This window comes from Ammospiza nelsoni, chromosome 3 (assembly GCF_027579445.1).
Source record: "Ammospiza nelsoni isolate bAmmNel1 chromosome 3, bAmmNel1.pri, whole genome shotgun sequence".
NCBI classification, from domain to species: Eukaryota; Metazoa; Chordata; class Aves; order Passeriformes; family Passerellidae; genus Ammospiza; species Ammospiza nelsoni.
Window position 1 is genome coordinate 72,572,420 of NC_080635.1, and position 20,863 is coordinate 72,593,282.

Genomic DNA, 20,863 nt, shown 5'->3' on the forward strand with positions numbered 1-20,863 from the left:
TATCCTTCAGATGCTCAATAATTGTGGGTGGTGCTTTCATTAATCTGAAACAAGATAAATCTAAAAAAAGAGAGCTGAAGGTTTAAGAGGCAGTGACAGAGGAGATAATGCAGCAACTTGGGAGCAGAGTGCATGTACAGCTACTCTGAGAATATTTATATAGATTTATGTAAAGCAGACTGCTTTGGCAAACCAGCCACACTGGAAGAGGAGAGAGCTACCAAGCAGATGGGACTGCACAAGCCTGACCCTAAAGCAGCCAAAAAAAGCTGCAGTTACACACAGAACTCAAGATGACCCCACATAGTTTCTAGGGATACTTTTTCTGTGTGTGTGCGCAACAGCAAAGCTTCAGAGTGGCAGCTAAATAAAAAGCCAGTCAAGAACACTGAGGTCACAGAAGGAAAATGGAAGAACTCCACTGCTTTCCAGATTTCCCTGGAAGGTCTTTGTGATTCCATTTCATACAGAATATGGCACTTTCTTGGTTCCTCGGGATGGTTAGGTATTTGTTTCCAGATTCCACAGTACAATTTGCAGTTAACTGTTGCTTTATGGCAAAAATGCTTGCAACTTTCCTCCATACATAGAATGTAAAGCATTTCTGTCTTTTCATAGATGTTTCTGGGCAACAAAACTTTGCTCACAAAGTTGCTCTGGGGTTTAAAGAAATTGTATGATTTAACATTCATGCCCTCAGAAAAAAAAACCCAAAAAACTATCAAAACCTCACTCATTTATTTGACACGTGCCTTTATCCAAGTCCTGCATCCCTGCTCTGTACAGAGCTCCTTCCCTCTCTGGTGGTAGACAGGTCAGATACCAATGCTTAGAACCTGCTCCGGGCCTGGCGAAGATCAGAAACTTTTCGTGTAAAATTCTTCTTGCCCAACAGCCCACACAGAGATTCAGAGTTACATTTACCATTTTTTCTGAAGGCAGAGTTTTGCAGAGCAATGCTGTCACTTGGTGTTCTCCTGTATGAGCTGTCAGATAATCATTCTTGTAAGCATCTCTAAACATTATGTTGACTGCAGTTACAGTGAAACATATTTGTTTCATTAGACAGAGCAAGCCAAGATTAAACAGTCTATTTGTGCATGTAATAGTTATGCACACGACACCCAGGCATTAATCCTAAATTTTTTGCCTGAAATTAAAAGTAATATTAGCTAGGTAAAATGAGCACTGACATTTCTTGGATCTTATCCTGGTGGTTAATCTTGAGGTTTTATAATCTTTCAATTTTCTAATCAAGATGGCCCAAGGCTGAACAGTTCTGACTGTTGTTAAATTTGCAATCTCTTTTACATAAAAATAAGGGTTTCATGCTTTGTTTGATAGAGTAAAACTATCCACTTAAGCCAACCCTTAAGTGGCTATAGTCAAATTCAAGAGATGACTGGTCTACTGAAAGCCATGAACTGATAGATTCTAATTTCACGGGATAATATTCTGACAGGAAAAGACTTCTACTAAGTCATGTGTGATGCCATTTTAGTAAATATCTTGAGGAAGTCTGAGCCTGTTCATGTTTTCCTAAAGTTGAATAACTGCCTGATAAACAGTGCAGCCTAAAAATGGGAAGGCAATGGTTAACGAGGACTTCCAGCAGGAGACTAATCAGACCCCTGGCCTCCCCAGATGAGTGCCTGATGATGCCCTGGTTAACCATCACCTCCAGCAGGAGATGCCTGGGCTCAAGCTGCACCTGCACTTCCATCATAAATTAGTGTTTAAGCCTCTCAACCTGACCCAACTGGGTGCCATTCTTGATCTCCAGCCCACGCTCCCTCAACTCTGCCATCAGAGCACTGCAGCTGTATGCAGTTCTTTGAATAAAGATGCCAGCATGGCACAAAGGTTGGGGTTTTCGTTTTACTTGTATTATTCTTGAAATACAATACTTCAGTAACTTAGCTGCTGCAACAACAATATTTGTCTAAGAATAGTTTTTAGAAGGCTTGAAGGATGCTGCTGTGAACTGTTCAAGTGTGATATTGAAACAGTGAATTTAAGGAAAACTTGCTTCAATTTCTTTTTTAGCAAGAACATACCCTATACACACACAAATGGGCTTTCAAAATTTCTCTCTGAGACAGAGGAAAACCAAACCAAAATAAAGAGTATTAGGGCAATCATAATTCTCCCTTCATCTCTGGCTGCAGCTCTGTATCCAAGTACCACTTCTAAAGTCAATCTCACATGTTAGGGACTTCAGGCAAGCCTTATTATTTTCTTAACTCCTACACCATTTCTAGGCTTTTTTTGCCTTCTCCAAGTAACTCAATTTCTCATTACCTTTTAGTTCTCAGAGAGATGAGGCTGTACTGTTGCAAAACTCAAACTATCCAGAAGTTTAATCATAAAACTATAAACTTTTCTTTCAAAAAGGAAAAAACATACTAGGAAGGAAGCTTTATTTCAAAGATTCAATAAATTTAAAGAATTTATCTAATGTTTTCAGGATACCAAATGTAACATTATTTGACTGCATGGATCTAGGCCAAGGACAAATTTGGCCCATTTTATATAATACAGAACTGAGGGGAAAGAAGAAAGGGTACAGAAGCAGCTGGACCATACACATCAGAAACTAGCAAATATTTCCTTCCCCCTCTCTTCCATTTGCTGTCATCTACTGAGATTTGCAGACTTTTTCTTCGACCTCAAGACCTTCACAGTTGAATTTCACAAGTGATTTGTTCCTCAGGGTAGAGAAGCACGGTGCAACATCAGATACATATTGGAATATGTCAGCTCCACAGGTGTTAACTAGATCGGGATTTGGTCCACAGTTCAGCAGCTCCTGTGACAATTCACACATCAAGATCAACTGAGAGGTTCCCCAGGAGGTCCCACGCAGCCACAACCCACACTCTTATGTGCTACAGGCAGCTTTTAATCACATCTCATTACATTTGTTTGCAGTCTTAAGGCTCAGACCTCAGAAAGCAAGCGGGAGGTTTTTACTTTCAGTCTCATACAAAGACCGTAAGGCATAAAATGTTGGCACAGACAGCCAAAACCTCACGAATTCTGAATTTGAGAATGGGCATTCAACCCAGCCTGCAGAAAATCTAGACTAGCATCAATGTAGAAGAGATAAGAGTTAACTCACCAAAGATCAAACCCAACTTTCATTTACGCCTATGCAACATTGATTTCTGTTAACTACATGTGTGTAACCGGGGGCAACATTTGATCTGAAGCCTAGTACCTTGATGCCCAGCTATTGTAAAACAGAAGCAAAAAGGTAACTACAAACATTTGACTGATGTTGCCTGCAAGCAGGGCATTGCAGACAGCTCTACTAGCAATTCATATTGACAAAATTAAGATGGGGCATGGCAAACCTCACTACTAGCAGTAATTGCACAAATATTTGGAGTGTTCTTAAAAAAAAAAAAAAGGAGAATATGACACTTGGGAAAGGCAACACAAAGCCACAGACCAAGAAATAAGCTACTACATGCAAATACATGCAAGCTTCTCCCAAGTTAATTCTCCTCTTAATGGAATATTGATTGGTATGCTCAATGTTTAGAAATGTGAAACAGTGTGGGGGTGAGAACGAAAGGAAGACAGAGCAGTGACTTTTGTTTAAATGATACATACTTTCCTCATATGATCAGCCAAAAATAGCATAACAAAGAGGGCAGTGCAGTACATTTAACATTTTGCCTTGCATTTTATTAGCAAGTCTGTCAGAGATTACCTGAGAGTGTTAGTCACACAATTTTTGTGCCCTTCTACAGGAAGAAGGCACAGCATTTTTCATAACCTCTCATCACACAATATCCTCAGTGTTTCTGGTATTTCTCTTCTCTGAGTAGGATGGATTGCAAAGTGTCTGTGGTAGTAGAGAGGCTTTTCAGATGTAATCTATTGAGCTGTTTGCACAACTGGGGAGAAACCCACTGTCTGGGGGGGAAAGCAGGGCAGTCCACTGTCATGAGGAACATCTGGCTAAGCTTCGCTGCATCTACTCCTATCCACAATTGAGAAGAGAGGATGAGAAAGAAACAAGATGCATCTTTGAAGTAGATATTTATAGGATCCAGTTTTTAAATAAAACCCTTAAAATATAACCAGTATTTCATAATCAAGCAGTCACTTACTCCAACCTTCCAGAAATTTCTCTCTACTCCAGTAAATTTTACTGCCAGTAAAATTTTAGGAAAAGTGTTTCTTCTGTTATTTTCCTTCTTTCATTCATGGAGTCTTCAAAGATATCCCTTATAACCTCCAACTAGTCTTTTTAAAAAGTCACTCAATAAAAGGGCAAAAGTAAAGAGCCTCAACCAGAAGAACCAACCTCCAGTGCCACCAGAGTTCCTGGCCCTCACAATCCAAGCAAAAACTTCATGCCAAAGAGCTCTACTGAGCCACCCCATATTAAGTGCCTTATATTCTTAAGGCACTTAAGAATATAAGCACTGCCAAGGAGCCATTTTATTGTGTATAGGTCAATAGAGCTGAAATAGTTTATACATTTCACATACACGTATATTTTTGTGCTCTACTGCTTGTATTAGAACATAAGAAACTTCATACAGAATTAGCAGCTTCTCTGCCACTGCTCTTCCAAACTTTAAGAAGAGTTAATGAATAAGCTTAAAAAGATATTGCTTAACTTCATTCTGCAGCATTTCATATAGTTTCAAAAGTATTTTCCAGACATTTATATACCCAACAACATTTTGTAACATGAAGTGTTCCAATTTGGCATTGTTCCACCCTTGGCAGGCAAGAGACAATAAAAAAATCAAGAGAAAGTGAAAAATGAAGTTTGTGAAGTATACAATATGTTAGGAATCATTTAATGAATTCAGGTGCTCAACAAGCTACAAATCAACCGAACTCCGCAATACATATAGATTTCAAAGCACGGGTAAACACAGCTGCATCCACTTCAAAGTTATTCCATGTCATGTGATTACTGTAATGAACTTCCTGAACTCTTTCACCTCTCCTTTTGATCTGGGGTTTACCTGTGGCTGGAAAAACTAACTGCATTTAAATCCTTCTCCCTCTAATTAAGGGAGAAAGCATGTTTAAAGCCTCAGACTGAGAAAATAAACCTTCCTCTGAGTGGCTGTAGCATGCTGCAATCTGCAAATCCACCAGCATTGCTTTTGCAGACCAAAAACAAAATCCTGCAACAAGGTCTGACAAAACAGATCTCAGAGCAGAATTATCCAATTTAAATATTAATTACTCATCAGCATGGACTTTAAGAAGTGTCTGAAGCAAAAGGCCTTAAATCACACCTTAAACCCAGGATTTCTGAAGTCTGCCCTGTCATGCAGATCTGGGTTTTGGGGTGGAGGTTTTTGGGTTTGTCTGGGGGGGCTTTAAAATAAAAAACAGGACTGGAGATTGATAATGAGTCTCTCTCCAAGATTCAGATATGAAGAGACATATGAATAGAGTCCAGCTCAACAAATTAGCCTCTTCTGAATTTGAGTCCTACTCCCAAACATGGTTATTGTCTCAGATACCGCCATATCAACCTGAAAGATTCTTCACAGTATCTCTCAACTACTCTGAGAGTCCAAGAAACACTCCTGCCACGGCATACTTAACAGCTTTTAGTTAACAGCAATGTTGCAGAGGAATTTTATCAGTGGCAGATTTTCTTGCAAACTGCTGCACTGAACGAGTTCTATTGCACACCTTGAGATATAATCTGCTTCCCAATCAAGCTGTGTACTACCTGTACTTATGGAGAGCTCTAAAATTGGAGACCAACCCTGAAAAAACCAAACCTGAACAGAAATCCCAGCTCACCATTACCCATCACATAGCTTATTGTAATGAATGGCAGGGAATTAAAAACACAAATCACAGACCACTACAAAAGGAACACTGAGTTCATTTTAAAATAAGTCTTTGTCTATATTTCAGCAGACTCGATCACAGAATCAGTATTATTATTGCAAGCCAGTACTATACTTTACCTAAAATTTAAGGCCACCAAAAAAAACTGTGTTTTTCTTATGTTAATACCAATTACAGCCAAAATCCAAGTTGTGAATATCAGAAAACCCAAACCTAAGCATCACACAAAAAAAAAAAAAAGGCAGGCAGCACATAAAAATTAGACAAAACGGTCCCATGTTCCACATATCCTAATCCACAACATAAAATTATTTATGGAAGAGTGTGACTAGGAATTCAGTTACTGTCATTTATCAGATGGTCAAGACAGCACAGAGGTAACTGGCTGCATAACAACAGCACTGGGAAGGTTTCTGGGCACCGCTGGCACCAGCTCTGGTTTCACTGTACCAGGTACATGATGCATATTCACACCCTGGGACACACCGGTGATTTGCAAAAACCTGACAAAGGCGTTCCCATAAGAGATTTCCAATCTATTTCCTTTTAATGTCTTTATAGCCGAGGAGGAGTTCTTTGTACTTCTGGTAACAAAGGAAACACAGAAGTGACAGAAGCATGTCAAAGCTGTTTATGTTTCATACAGCCTCACACTCGGATTTGCTGTTGGCAGTTTACTTCTTGGGAAGAGCATCTTAAGCCTCCATGTAGGAGCTCCACCTTCCTGCAAGTAACTTTATGGAAGAGTTAACTGCACAGAGGGATGTTGAAATTCTCCACACTGAGTAAGCCAATATAAAAGAAGAGAAATTATTTTAAGAATATGACAAAGGGTTAATGCAGTAATTCAGTTACCTGCAGGTATATTCAACAATATCTAATTTGTATGTTTATGGGCTTTAGGATATAGGTTTCACACTGTCTTTCTTCTGCCGAGAGGCGAGTACATTAAGAAAGGGATTAAATACACAAATCACAGAACCTAATGATACTATGCCATATTTAAAATTACTGAATCAGCAAACTGTGCAAAATGGAAGATCTGGAAGGAAAAACAAAAAAGCAGAAGGACCAAGTAAGTCACTAACCCATGCTGAGATTTTTAGCTAGCTGGAACCTCGACTGCGGCACAAAGAATTAGTGATGTGAAGACGACGCAGACTTCAGTGCTGCACTATAAAGTTGAGGCTCTGCAAGCAGAGCAGCTTTGGGATCAGGCCCTCACCTGCGTGGGCTCCTACAGCAGCAAATCCAAGTCATACATGGAGTTTAGTGGACAAGTCATGACAAGAACTCAAGTAAGACCATGCTCAACCTAAAGAAGGGATGATAGAAAAACTCAACAAAAATAATAAAGAGAGACCAAAGCTTCAAAGTGCAGCAGAAAACTCCAAATGAGTTTTAAGATAAAAAAAATATTGCACAATAGGGGTATGATGCAAGTTACAAGGGTTGAACAAGGTGGGGCAGCCAGGAATGCCTCTCTTCATTCACAGATCATGGGGTACTTTTCCCACCCTAATGCTGTGTGAGTTTTCACCACAGCACACAAAGACAAGAACGGAAGGAAAAATGAATTCTTTTGGCCCTTTATTTATTTAATTTTTTTTTTCTGTGCTTCAGAAGAACTGGGTCCATCAGGTATCAGAACTAAATTAAAAGGTCAGGAAAACAAGTAGGCATGGACAAGACTGAATTGCAGATGAGCACGGAGAAGGAGAGACATGCACTGGGATAGGCGTCAGCAACTGCAAACACTCACGGTCCGATCCTGGTGGCTGCCAGCGCAGCCCAAAGCTGAGCAGCTCCCAGGGACACCACGGAGCACTACCTGGCACAGGAGGACGCGTGGGAGCAGAGCATCGCCGGAGAGACTATCACACAAACCTGGGCATAATGAATTCTGCTCCCAAACAGGCACTGAAAGTGATAGCACCACACGGCGCTCAGTAAACCCAAAAATCACATCTAATTCCTAGATCCGTGCCTCCCTCTCCTTTCATTGAGAAGATTTCCAGTCAACATACACACTATACACTTTTTATTATTGTTTGAAGAAGAGCAGCAACGCCGGCAGCATGCTAATCTAGAAACCAAGACAAAACAGAGCTGGTTACTTTCTTCCCTCAAGATTTCTGCTTCAAAAAAACCAATGAACAAGGGTTTGTTCCTGCACACCACCACTTTTTGTTTCGTTTCAGCAAGACTTGGACAAAATCTAATTCACTGTGCCATGTATTTAATATATTGGGTATCTGAAGTATGACCATCACTCAATAGAAACGTAATTAAAAAGTGACAAAACTAGATCCCCCCCTCCCCAGCATGCAGATGAAAACCAGTAACCCTGCCTCTATTTGTAACCATGACAACTATAGAATATTTTATTTCCGTAATATAATTCACACTGAACATTTGCTCATAGGTTTTGTTGTTAAGGGAAAGGTTGACACACTGTGCACACATTTCATAAGCTACTGGAGACAACAAATGCAGGAAAGTCAGGCAGCTTGAGACCAAGAGCCCAGCTTGTATTTCAGACTTCATTTAACACCCTTCATTGTATGCAAAATGAACACGAACAGAAATTCATCCAAATTAAGTGTTACAGGTCATTATTTGCAAGACAAGTACTTGGTATGACAGGATGTTTTTCCCCTTTTAAATAAATCACAGTGATACCCTCATTTTTTCAGAGTTAGTTATTCAAACACCAAATATTAATTTTCAATTAAAATACCTTAGGCATTACTAGGAAATAGCAACATGGATGTTATGGGGAAAAAAACAGCTATGCAAAACATGGAAATGAAAAGCACAGTTTACATATGCAGGCTAAGTCTCATTCTGGTAGGGTCACTAAATTATTTGCATAGCTCCAATATTTCATCCTAAACTGAAGTCAACTTCTAGAAATACACACAATAAGAACAGGTTATAAGAATAAACAAACAAAAAGCCACAATCCTGAACATTACTCAGAGAAGATTAAACAACCTCCCGAGCATAACTAAAGTTTGACGCAGATAAATGTCAGAGTAAAATATTGCTGTACTTGATTTTTCTCCACATGGGCAAAAAAAAATAAAACTATTAGCCGTTTAAGCTGGAATACAACAATAAGAGACACTCTGTTGCTTTGGTTTGGAGGCAAACAATAATAAAAAAAGAATAAAGCTTATGGAACACTACCCTTTTTCTCACACAGATCCTACCTTTCAAGGAGGATTTAAAGTTTCAGCAGATTGCTAATTATAAGAAACAATAACACTGTTATCTGCAGTCACCTTAAACCTACAGTAGTTTGGGTTTTTGGAAGTACCCCAAAAGAAGAACCTGATAAATGTGTCTAAATCGGTGCAAGAGAGTCACACGTGCCTACACACACACACTGCTCAGTTATTTTCAAGATTACCAGGAAAAAGAAAGTTTCTCCATTTATCGGAAATATGCTCTATATAATCTTCCATTTAAACAATAATAAGCCTGCAGCAAACATGCATGGCTTTTTCCTTCATTGATGGAAAAGTGATTAAATCCCCCTTAATCTAGTTACCAGAATGCTGTGGTTTTTTCTATGCAGTTTTCATATACAGTAACAAAAGATAAGCAGCCAACTACATGACCAGGGCTCCATCATTTTTGGTTGTGGTGGGGAGATAAATCTGTCTCCAGCGTTCAAGGGAAATTCTCAGTTTAATAAATGAAACCAGGGGAGGAAAAATAAAATAATCTTTGAGACGATGAGCACACACTGTTTATGAAGTGTACGACAAACACCATCATCCATCTCCACAAGTCCCTTCCTCCAGACCTTCCTCCACCCTCCGGGGAGGCACAGAGACATGAACTCAAAATCCCGGGGATCACAGACCTGCATCCTCACACGACAAGGACAGCTCGCCACGTCCACCCAATGTCAAAACAGAAAGTAGCTTTTCCCTCCCAGCCTAAGCCAGACCTTCGGAAAACCGGCACCCAAGGGATGCACCTCTGTGCTCCGAACGGCACCAGGCAGCCCTCGGGTGAGGACATAAGTTACAGGAAAACAACCCTCAGAAAAAGAAAAAAAAATAAAATAAAAGAGAAGAGAAGAGAAGAGAAAAGAAGAGAAGAGAAGGAAAAAAAAAAAAAAAAAGCAAGCATCAATGGAAAAGCACAGCAGCAGCCAAACAAACCTCACACCGGCGAGGACATGTCATCGGCATGGGAATCGTACAAAATGCTTTAATATGTATATACACACAAATACATATATATATATATTTTGGAAACATTGTGCTGAAAAGTTCCTCGTATGCATCACGCGTGGGGATGCGGAGAAGCAGAAAGGGGTTCGAGAATGCATGTCGGGCGCAGGGAGAGGACGGGGCTGGCCGAGGCGTTTGGGAAGCAGGCAGGGAGGGAAGCAGGCTGCCTGCGGGGTGCGCGCCGATCCGCGCCAAGCACTTCCGCGGCGGCTCCGAGAGCGGGCCCGGGGATGGGATGGAGGCTCCACCGGGACAGCCGCCCCCGGAGGGACGGGGGTCTGCGGGGACACCGCCGCCCCCGGGACCGGGGAGGGTGGGGGGGAGGAATTGCGCGGCCGCCGCCGCTCCCCGAGCGAGCGCCTGAAGTTGTGGGTGCGCGGCGGGGGCGGAAACCCCCACGCCAAGATGAAAAAAACCCGGAAGAAACCCCAAACCACCACAGCAACATTATGAGGGCCCGCTGGCCCCTGCACGGCACCCCCCAGGCAGCGGGAGGCACGCAGGAAGTTTTTAATGCGGGCAGCGAGCGCAGGCGCAGGGCAGCCCCAGCCCCGCGATGCCCGGCGCGGCGGGCGGGCGGCGGCGGGGGCTCGGCGGGCGCAGGGCACCGCCGCGCCGCTTACCTCCCTCCGCGGGGGCGCAGGCGGCCGCGTCCTCAGGCGGCGGGAGGATGCGCGGCGGCGGGAGGCGGCAGCGGCGGTTTGTGCATCGCAGCCTCCGCCGCTAACGCAGAGCCCCGCGCGGCTGCGGGCGCCGGGAGCCGCGCTGGAGGCCGGGCAGGAAGGCGCGGCGCGGCGGCGAAGGCTGCTGCGGAGCCACGACCATGCTCCCGTCTGGCCGCCTTCCCCTCACCTACTGCCCGCTTTAGCCAGAGAGGGAGGTGGCCTGGGCGCCGGGGCGAGGGGCGGGCCGGGCCAATCACCGCGGCGGCGGGAGGCGGTGGAGCCCGGCCCGGCCCGCCCCGTCCGCCGCACCGCCCCCGCGGGAGGGAGGGAGGCATGGAGAGAGGACGGAGCGAGCCCCGGCCCCGCCGCCGCCTCGTGGGGCCGCCCCGCCGCGCTCCCGCCGCGTTCCCCGGGCCGGGCGCAGGTGCGGGCGGCGCCGGGGCCCCGAGCTCTGCCCTCGGCCCGCGGCGGGGACGTGTGAGGGGACAGCGCGATCCAAAGGTCACCGCGCTGCCGCTGCCTGCGGGAAAGTAGCGATACTTGGAAAGAAATATTGCCTCGCTTTATGAAATCACCGCTCCCCCAGGTCCTGGTCCCGGGCCTCTCCAAGTCCACAGGAGTGTTGGAATACGTTGATAGCATTCTTACCCAACAACGCGATTTTTTGTTTTTAATATCCATCGCGTTCGGAGTCACTAGAGATTTTCCGCGTGGAAATCTGCATCTGTCTCTCTCTTCTGTATAATCTTGTATCTGCGTGTGCTGCTTTGTAGGGATCTCTCTGATGTGCACACAAGCTGCATATGCTGTAGTTTTAAACATAGAACACTTTGTCTTTTATATTTCCTGTAAGCATAAAAATAAGCTTAATCAAATTCTTTTCTCCTTACTTTGCTGGTTTAAAAAAATGCATTTATGCTCTAACGTGTTAAAAGTAAGGCAGTTGTGCCAAATGCCAGCAAAGGGAAGGGAGGGAAGCACACAACCCAGAGAAATGGGAAAATCTGTGTTTTTATTGGTAAAGGGACACATGCTGCCCAATGCCTGGAGGAAGCACAGTGCAGCACTAACAGAGCAATTTCACTTTCTCTCTTCCCAACCTCATAAACAAATGAAAATTATTGCAGTGGACTAAAACAGTTCTAAACCCTACCATCATCATTAATATTAGAATGCTTTTAGCTGAATATGGCCTCACACTGGAACAGGCAGGCTTCATACATTTTTGTCTTTCACATATCATGGACTAACATTGAAACCTCCAGTCCTGTACATCACAGTGGAGTGTGAGGGTCAGAAGTTCAGAACAGTTTAAAGCTGAATTATTTAGCACGTGCACACACGACACACTCTTCTGATTTCCACACTGTTATTTCTCCCCCCTCGATTTTCTCCCTTTTGAACAGGAGAGCCCTGCCCAGTGCTATTTGCCCTGGTGGAGCATTATTTGCCCAGCATGTATGGTTGGCCCAGGATCTGATGAAGCCGATGAGAAGAAGTCTCAATGGGACTGTTGACCTAACAAGTAGCATGTCAGTCTCCTGGTGGCATTTGAATGTTCTCGCAGCGAATGCTTCGAGACAGGAGAGAGCATAAAGCAGAGAGTCTTTGGAATCCTTAATTAGACACAGTGATTTTGGAGTACTGGCTTCTGCTGCTATCCTCCAGTGCCTAGTACTTTGTTTTGTGACCTTGAGGTTAAGGATATCAACCAGCCCTGTTTATTTTTAATAAAATCTTACAGTTATATGAGACAGTTCTAGGTTTTATTTATTTTTAGCATAAGTGCTTCCATCTTATCTGCCTCACAGGTTTATAGTAAGGATTTAGCTAATATTTATACAGCACATTTAAGCTATGAAGCTCTATACGTCTATTATACTGACCATTTTCTGCATTTTCAGTTTAGAAAGGTACTTCCATACTCTCACTTCTGGAAGATAGAGTTCAAATCTTGACTTTAGTTTTCCCATCAAATTTTGTCAAATACCTGATTTACAAGTGCTGACATTGGGTCAGATTCTGCATTCAGTTGCAGGTAATGAATTTCAGAGAATTTCTTGATCCTCAGTGACTTTGCTCTAAATCTAAACCAGTTCGACTCAGAATTAGCATCACAATTTCATATTCATGAAGAATAAGCATTTGATTACATTGAATATACCATTATACTTTAATTTTCTTGCTCCAATTTTATTTTAGTGACTTCAGTAATTTAAGAAGAAACTGCTTCATTTTTTTCTTTAAATTCCTTTTTTTCTTTGCTCTGATTCTGAGACAAAAGCTGGCAGGTTTTGTAGAGAAGGTCAGGGGGCTGAAAAGTTTGGGGGCATCCTGCTCCTGACGAAGTGAAGAAACAGTCTGCAAGTTTTTTAAAAATTAAGATGAATACCTGGATCTGGAGAAATTCCCCATGCTTGGCACGCTATTCCTGGCACTGGAAAAGACCCACTGGCGCTCCCATCCTTTCTCAGCACTCGGGAAATCCTGTCCCTACTCTTACGTAGTTTAAGTTTTAAGGGATGCAAATCTCTGTCCACAAAATAACAGTGAAAATAAGAATTCTTCCAGTGCTAATGAAACAAAATACCTTTTTCCAGAAACACAGATATTCTTGGGTGAGGGGTTTATTTGGATGGGGCTGTGTTTTTTTTAATAGAATCTGTTAAAGGGTTGTGCTTGACAGGTTGAGGATTATTTGAAAGAATCCCAATTTTGGATTAGGTAGCTGATAGCCTGCAAGACTTTGGTGGCTGGTAAAGCTTGCTCCTCTGAAAGAAGAGATTTCCTCTTTTAGCAATAGATCATTATGTTACAAGGCGTGTATTAGAATGAGAATAATACAAGTTCCCCTGTCTTTGCTGATCATATCAAAGCTAATGGCATCTTGAATTGTCAGAGCATCAAGTCCATCTTCTGATAAAATATTGGAAGACACACAGATCTATTCATCTTATTGGAGATTTCATTTTAGTCTGAAAAATATTTGGTGGCAATGCTATTAGATTAGCTGTAGGCATGTATCACAGGGACCAGCACAGTAGTTGAGTACTAGGATTTTGCAAAGGGGTTCCTACAAATATTTCCTACTTTGTGGTAAAACTTATCCCCTAGGTTTGAACATGCTTAAGGGAGTGAAATTATTATTTATTTTAAGGGGCTCAAAATATAATTCTTTAGAGTGCTACTAAATTATTTTTTATGCAGGTTAAGCCATTTCAAAGGTAATGAAATTTCATCTCCAAAAGCATTGCCTGAGATTTTTTTAAGGCATAACCAAAGAGGAGTATCTGCTACCCAGACCTTAACTGGAAGGTTTCACTTCTGCTTTCAGCTATTGAAGATCCCCTTAATTACAGGTTTACAACATAGATTCTAATGTCAATGCATCAATTTTCTGCTGTCTGAAAATGCTAATAGATCTGGTAGAATATCTGGAAAGTACGGTAGTAGATATTTTGTATATTCACAGGGTTTAGGGGTTCTGATAAAGTCAGTGGAGATTTGAAAGATATCTTAGGGGTTTTTTCAGTCATCTATTTTTATTTATTTGAAGTGTAAAGACTCTTTGCTTCTGCTTTAGCATTCATATATACATATCTGTTACAATTATCCTTAGCATTTAACAGAAAGATAATGCCCAAAGGAAGCAGGAAACGACATTTAAAGTAATTTTTATCTGCGCAGCTTGAGTTAATTGCCAAAATATGAATTTAAGATGGATTAAAACTACTAACCTGTGGAATTTATTGAAAAACAGAGTTGACTTCAGTGGGCACACCATGTTAAATGAAATACCTCCTCCTCTGAGCAAATCTTTTATCTTTGGCTGAGCAACTAAAGCTGCTCTCAGGGGTGGGAAGGCAGAGGTGGCAGGTACAATGTCCTGTCACCACGAGCTGCTTAGAAAAGAATTCTGTCCTTCATACATCCCAAACCATGCCCACGTCCATGTCATTTACAGGGTAGTCATCAAGGCAGGCAACTATTGTGAAAAGAATCAACCTTCAGACAGGAAGAGGAGTGTCCAATCATCACTGTTTGGTTGATAACCTATTGAGGGAAATTATTGTACCAAGAGATGAGGAAGATATGTGATCATCCCCCTAAGAGCTGACTGTATTCCTGTATTTTTTTTTTTTTTTTGCAAGGGGATTATATTCTAACTCCTCTACTTTACATATCCCTGATTTCCCCAGGCATTTAGCTCTTTAACCTGACCACAAACCATTTGCAGACACACTCTGCCTGTCTCTGCAGGCAGAGGTTATGAAGTCATTTGCTTGGAATTGGTGAAATAAAGATTTGTGTGATTTTAGGTGTATGAGCCAAAACGTCCTTGTCCCTGACTTGTCAAGGGAATGAGAAGAGTCTGATCCTCTAAGAGCAAGCAGTATATTGAGTTGATTTCTCTTAGCCATGACAGAACCATTTGCTAAAACTTCCCCCAGAAGACAGAAGTGGGTTCTGCTGGAGTTGTGATTGTGATTTCTGATGGGCAGTAATAAAAAAGTAAGATCTATTTCACTATACTGGCAGAGTCTAGAGCACTGTCTTGAATTATTTGAAAATCTCTAATCATTAGGGATAGCAGAGAAGTCAGGTTTTTGTCGGACTTCTTGAAAGTTTATGAAGGTTCTGTTTAAAAACTTTATTTCCAGTCACCTCTAGTCCCACTCAGTCACATGGAAAGGCATTTCATTGCCATTGAAGTCACTGCATCAGCTGCTTGAGTTTTATCAGAGTAACTCCACTACACTGGTTTATGAGGGAGGATGTGGGAGGAATTGGACTTTCAAGGTGATTTTAGAGGGAGTTGTGTTGTTTGATTTGTTTGTCTAAAACAGTAACAATATGTTTCCACCTATTCCTCATAATTACACAGGGAGAACTAAAATATGTGCCATTTTGAACTGAATGTCTGCATTAAATTGGTTTGACTTCTATTTTTCTACCATCTGTGGCATAACTAGAACAGAGAGTGAGAACAAAAAAATATAAATGACTCAGTCACATTTCCTTTAGGAGAGGCATCATGCCCCCCATTCTTGTCAATTCCAGCTCAGAATATTCTGTGATTCTGGTAATTTTAATTGTAGATAATTCATTGCAGCTTTGAATGAAGCAGTGGTATGACACTCTGGGCACAGAGAAGAGATGTTGTTGTTCTATCATTTAATAGAAGGACCAAAATATATGCTATAATATTTTGGTTCAGCATATACACATAATTTTTCTGTATATTTAGATGGCCTCCCAAACAATCTCACCAAAATGCTGAGATGTAATTCAGCTTAATTAAATACTGATTTTTCCCTGCAAATGTTAAGTACCTCATAAACCTGACTGTGGAAAGAACCAGAAGCAGGTTCACAGAGAGGAAAATGAGACAAGTAGGTGCTGCTGAAGCCTCTCAGAAGACTTAGTGACGACTTGCATTAGTTGCTACTGATAATATAGAGAATCATATCCAGGCTCTGGAGTGAGATGGAAACTGTGTTACTCTCCACAGCCTTTGTTTTCCCTCTATGCAGAATGATCAGAGAAGGTCCCTTCAGACCCATAGAAAATTGATAGGGGAAGACTGAGGATATGTTGGGCTTTCCTGGGGATGGAACTGAGGTACAGCCAGGCTTGCCAGCATACCTTGGAACCTGGAGGCACTGAAGGTCTCACATACCTATAGACACCTATTTTAGAAGGCCTGATTTACCCCGAAGTTTACATGTGAGTTAGGTGTTTGAGGCAAACAGATTGTCCCTTCAGTACCTTATAGAAATTAGGTGAGTTCATCCCCACCCTGGAAGGGGGTGGTATCATTGCTCTGATTATAAAAAGAATTTTTCCTTTTTTAATGTCTTGTAAAAGTCAGTTTAAAATTACAATGACGCTTCTGGTTTTTATTTGGTTAATGCTGTTCACAGATTCTGAACATTATATAAAACACTTTTTTAATGGATTCCTTTAGGAATCAAGTTTTGAGCAAAGGCCAAGTGTTTCTATCACTTATCAAAGAAATTATACAGAATCACGTTTACACATAGCACAGGTTAATGGTGAACAAATGGAAGAATAAGTAATAAAGGGACAAATTATTATTGCTGAGTGACCTGAAGTACTTAATCATAGAATCATAAAATGGTTTGTATTGGAAGAGGCCTTAAAGATGATCTAATTCCAGTTCTCCTGCCATGGGCTGGGAACCTTCCATTAGATCAGGCTGTGCAAAGCCCCATGCCTGGCCTTGAATAGTTCCAGAGATGGGGCAGCCACAGCTTCTTTGGGCAGCCTGTGCCAGTGCATCACCACCCTCACAGTAAAGAATACTTTTCAATATCTAATTTAAACTTACCCTGTTTCAGTTTATGAAGAGGTCAAAATAAAATGAAAAAATTCTGAACATTAGGTTAGTGCAAGGCATTATAGTAAAGCATGAAGACAAGAGGCTGTGCGGGGTAGGAGCTCTTTTTGGAAAACAAGGACTATGATAAAGATTTGGGATTCTTTTTGAATAAGCACCTCAAAATGGAATCTCACTGTAATTCTGTTGCTAAAAGGGCAATGCAATCCTGAGATGTAAAAAGGAGTAATATCAAGCAGATAAGAGGATTTGATGTTGCTCACTTGCACAACATGGTAAGGCTACTGTTAGGAACCGTGTCCAGTTTTGGTGTTTGCAGTTCAAAAGCAATGTGGAAATAGTAAGGGAAGTTCAAAGGAAAGGTATGAAAAAGGATTCAGAAAAGAAGCATGACAACACAAGGCATAAGCAGCTCAACTTATTTAGCTCATCAGGGAAGCAGCTGAGAAGTGACTTGGTCACTGCAGGTAGGTACTGACCCACGGGAAATATACCCAAGAGGGAGGAGCCTCTTTATCTACCTGACAAAGGCATTACAGGACCCAGTGTTTGCCAACTTAAGTCAGACAAATCCACTCTTAAAAGAAAAAATGTTTTCCTAGCCTGCAGAGCCCTAAATAATAACACTGTTTGCCCTGTAAAAGCTGTCACAGGTAGTGATGTTTAAGAGGATGTTAAATAAGTATATTTAAATACTTCATTTCATATGCCTTGTGGAAAAATCTGTACATCTTTCTGCGCATGTGTGAGTGGGAGCCCTGTCAGGATGTTGGTGGCAGTTCCTTGTCTCTCACTCTGGGAACCTGTTATTCCTCCTTTTCCTCAGTCCCTTGTGAGGCTCCGGGCACCAGCACTGCCAGGGTTGCTCTCACCATCCTTGTAACACCCACAGTTTCAAAATAGAATAATTATTGGCAAATAATCGCTGTCTCATTTCTTTGCTTTAGTAAGGTCTTGCAGACTGTCAGGAAGGATTTATTTTTTCTCTTGGATGAAACTGGCCACATATTTTCTTGGTAATTTGGGAATTGTTTCATTTTTCTGCATTCATCTGGAGTATCAGAGATGCCTTGGATGGCTTTTTACCACTGTTCTGCACTGGTGCAGACCCACCCTCCTCTCATCATAGGTGCCTCAGTGCTTTATTTTCCTTTCATATTTATGGTAAAATTAATTCCAGTAGTTAAACTGATTAGGTCTTTTGCCTCATGTCAGACTGGCAGGAGTCCTGAAGGTTACATGGTGTCTCCAGTGTGTAGGGCACACTGTTCATACTGGGATCACCTAGATGTTTCTCATTTTTTCCATTTGTGCTTTTGCAGAGGTCTTGAGATTGTTCACAGGTTCTTTTTGTTTCATACATAGATGTACTCTCCCAAGGACTAAACTGCTGTGTTTTAATTTAGGGGTTTAAAATAGGGAAAAACATTTTGCTTGGAGATACATAGAAAATCAGGCTCTCAGCTCTGTTTTTAAATGCTGAGAAACTTTCTATATATGGTTTGTATAGTCAATAAGGATATGATTAACAATGTTGTGATGAACATTCTGCACAAAATTTTTGCATTCAGAGGCTTTTGTATCCTAAAAGAGTGATGTGATCATCTTTCTGCCTTCTTTCTTTGAACAGTCTATAGAATTTCCCCTGGTAATTCTTGCATGGAGCATAAATCTTACAGATGAGCTAATGAGAACATTTACAAACAAACAAATGCAAACACTCAAATCTTGCTTCTCTTATAGTATTTCCTGGAGACTCTATTGCATTCCTGTCTCAGTTATTTGGAGTAATAATTAGCCAGGTTGATTTTCATAATGTTCTCTAGGACTAATCACAGCCTCGTGAGCACAGACTAAAATCCTGGCACCGACTGAGCTGTATGAGGGTTTGGTTATGAATAACCCTATTCAGTTATATCCCTTGTGCAGAGCATGGGTTAGCAAGCTGGGGTATGTACACAGCTACACGCATGTAAATAGCGAGAACCGTGCCAGGGAAGTAGAATTCCTCAGTATTTAGGAGAGGAAAAACATTAGCAAGAGGAATTTTTTTTTTCTGCCTACCCCTTCTGAAGCTTTGTTTCATGGTAGCCAGAGGGAGAAAAAACCACATTATATGAGTAAATTGTCTGGAGAATGTAACCAGAGCCCCAGTAAACACTGAGAATGAAAACCCGTGTGAGTGAGTATTCAAGCAAGTATGTGCAAAGGTAGTGTTTTCCGTGAATGCACTCTTGGACAAAAATTCTGTTTTGTAACTAAATAACTGGGGAGAAGCTGGGCTTTAGCTGAACTGCCTTGTGTTGGGATTTTCATCAAGGTCCCCTGACTTGTCCCTTTCATTTCTCTTCCCCTCTGCCCCAGCATAATATGTGTGATTGTGCCCAATACCCTGAAAAAATTCAGTTGAAATCTGAGATCCCTGATGACCAACACTGATTTTCAAAGGATCAGACTCAGGCTGTGTGATTTTGGAGTGGTGGAGTTGGGATATTTTTAATTCTATTCTGTCAAAGGATGATTAGTACATTAATTTGGGCCATATTAGTACATCTCCCCTGTGTTGATGGGAGGATAGACCCCCTTTCATGTTTAATCTAAAGAGGGATTGATGACTGGCGAGGTTGTCTCACATAGGGACATCTGCCACTGAAATAAATGATGAGCTCAGAGAGTGAAAATGTTTAGGCTGCACTCTCTAAATGTGGATTCCTTCTGTGCCGAAGGCAATGAAAGCCCTTAGGTAGCAGCTCTGTAGATTTTTCTCATTGTGGGCAAAAATAAGGGTTTTTTTATTATTTGTTAGCCCAGGGCTTCTTTCTTGAAGTTGCTATGGGTTGTTGATGCTGATTTCACGTTTCATAAACAGCCAAGTCATGTTCAAAAAGCAGAAAACTGACCTCAGAGATGACATAACCACTGGAGGCAGAGGGAAAGGCAGCATTGCTGCTGAACGACGGTGAAAGAAAAGGGCACCTTTCCAGAGAGTTTGCCAGCAACTTTTACTTGATGTGTGAGTTTAGTGCTTCTGTGTTAGAAGAACAGTAAAGTACCTTTGAATTAGAACAAACTAGAAAAGTTGCTTAATGTGCTTTTTTCACTCTCTTACTTTTAACCCACCACTGCAAAATTCCTTCTACCTGTAACGAATAATTTAATTTGGAAAGGCAAATAAGAGCTCATTAGTTGATGCACTGCTACAAAGTAAGTGAGCAGGTTTTATGCCTAGGGACAAACTTTTACAACCATTTTGAAATGGCACAATACAATGCAATAAATCCCATAGCCTGTTCAGTGAAGAAGAAGGGAACATCCTCCTTCCTGTTTTACTTGGATACAAGTTTTCTGCATCTTGAAACCCTTTTTATTTGAGTATTAGGGAAAGGGATACATTCCAGGGGATCACACACAGATAAATTAAGCCAGGGGATCACATACAGATAAATTAAGCATGAATGCTGCCAACAAGTAGTTATGTCTGTTGTGTTTTCCATTAAATTCTCTGTGCATTGTGGCTGGACAGACTCACCCTATCTGAGTATTCTCCATCATACTCATGAAAAAAGAGGCAGTATCATTCCTGAAAAGTATTTTTCTTTACACCTCATTCTCTGTCTGAATATTTTGGGAGATGTTTCCTTCTGTCTCAAAAAGATGATTTGTTACTAGTCTCACTGTTATAGAGTGAGTGTTTAATAGAAATCTGTCTTTTTACTTCTATAATAGACATTAGAAGAAGCAGA

At 41.4% G+C, this 20,863-nt stretch overlaps 1 protein-coding gene across 1 annotated transcript in view; it reads right to left on the minus strand.

Annotated features, from left to right (window-relative positions):
* The window catches only part of KLHL29 (kelch like family member 29), a 389,148-nt gene extending 378,224 nt beyond the window's left edge, over positions 1-10,924 (minus strand). The window contains exon 1 of the mRNA XM_059469632.1: positions 10,718-10,924. The gene's annotated coding sequence lies outside the window, so the exon portion shown is untranslated. The remainder of the gene's footprint in view (positions 1-10,717) is intronic.
* Positions 10,925-20,863: the final 9,939 nt, after the last annotated feature.